Source organism: Sinocyclocheilus rhinocerous, unplaced genomic scaffold, assembly GCF_001515625.1.
Source record: "Sinocyclocheilus rhinocerous isolate Xijiao unplaced genomic scaffold, SAMN03320098_v1.1 scaffold561, whole genome shotgun sequence".
NCBI lineage: Eukaryota > Metazoa > Chordata > Actinopteri > Cypriniformes > Cyprinidae > Sinocyclocheilus > Sinocyclocheilus rhinocerous.
This window is the reverse complement of record NW_015641041.1, coordinates 984,524-986,261: the sequence shown is the minus strand read 5'-3', so window position 1 is coordinate 986,261 and position 1,738 is coordinate 984,524. Positions and strand designations below refer to the sequence as shown.

Below are 1,738 nucleotides of genomic sequence, written 5' to 3'. Positions count from 1 at the left end.
CTCAACCCTCGGCCCGTCACGAATTCAAATGTGGCCCACCATGTTGAACACAATTTTAAAAATAACTTTCAGTTTTACAATTCATTTTAGTTTTTACATTAATTTAAAAATGTACTAAACAAATATAAGCTATAATGTTTTTGTTATATAAAATAATTTTGTTTTTCATATATTATTTTCAGACATGAGCAGATGTAGGCTAATTAACGTTACGCATTTAATGAACAATTACAAGCGCGCACTTTGGCAGAATTCAATTCAAATAGTCATCAGCAGCCATTAGTTCGGTAAAATTGAGCATCAGAATGGACAAATTTGTTATTTAAGGGAGAAAAAACAAAATGTGGAAAATGCCAGCGAAGAAACACATACAAACAAGAATAGTGGCAGCATCAGCAGTGAAGGTAAGAGAGTGCTGGACTTCGGCATCAACTTTCGGTTTGCCCCGCCACTCACTTGAAGATGATCAGGCAAAAGGAAACACCCAAACTACGCAGCAATCATCCTTAATCGCAGAAATGTGGCGAATCATCTCGGGAGAGAACCTCAGATTATTAAATTCTAAAGTGCTTTCCATATTTGGATCAACATAGGCTACATTTGTGAATGCACATTTTCTGCAATGTCGAAAAATAAAAAATTGTCTTTTTATTTATTCCTTCCCTTTCTAGCTTGTACTTATTTGAACAATACCTAAAACTTGGTATTACAAGCACTTCCTGTGTCTGTTTGCCTCTTTAAGAAGAATTGCTTTATGTATTCCCCAACTGTAAGTTGCTTTGGATAAAAGCGTCTGCAAAAAGACTAAATGTAAATGTAAGTCACGCTTCCGTGCGCTTCTTACAGACTGTAATTTACAATCGCAACTTCATTGTGCTGTTACTCTTTTCGAGCCGAATTTCACAAAATTGGTCAGCTCCCGACAGCATCAGGTGTTTTATTAATGGTGAGTAGAATTATTTATTTATTTATTTCAATGAATGTAATCGAGTAGATATCATAATATTTAGGCTGTAATATTATAAATCTGGTTGGTTTGTATTGGTGACGTAATATGTAAATGATACGCGTGCGGGTGAGACTTGCACTTGGACCATAGTGCGGCCCAGAGGAAAAAAGGTTGAGAACCACTGGTCTACAGGATGAAACATATGTGAACGTGGCTCAAAATACAGTATCTGTGTCTCTGTTTGTATAGTCAAACATCAGTCTGTGTGTTTTAGCTCAAATATCTCCCATAATTCAACAGATCTCACATGTCCTGATGTTAGTAAATTCACTTTATCCCCTTATTTCTGAAATAAAAACATATCTGCTAACTCAAACATGGCTTATATCTGATAAAAAATACCTGGGTATTCATGCTAGGGGACTTAAAAAGAATGAAGAGGTTATGAGAGAGAATGTAAATTATAGCCTTTTATTTTTGGCCTTTTTGTCACTTTTATTAATAGGGACAGTGATATAATGAATAGAAGAGGGCAAAACTGAATCGTGAAATGCCACAAGCCCAGATTTTACCAGTTAATTTCCATGTTTTTCCCAATCATTTGTGATGAGGATTATGGTTATGAAAACCTAATATATATATATACACAGTATATATATATATATATATATATATATATATATATATATATATCATTTGTGATGAGGATTATGGTTATGAAAACCTAATATATATATATACACAGTATATATATATATATATATATATATATATATATATATATATATC

At 33.1% G+C, this 1,738-nt stretch overlaps 1 protein-coding gene across 1 annotated transcript in view; it reads right to left on the bottom strand.

Moving 5' to 3' along the window:
• Positions 1-1,738, bottom strand: part of deaf1 (DEAF1 transcription factor) — a 21,762-nt gene that overhangs the window by 5,188 nt on the left and 14,836 nt on the right. The window lies entirely within an intron of this gene.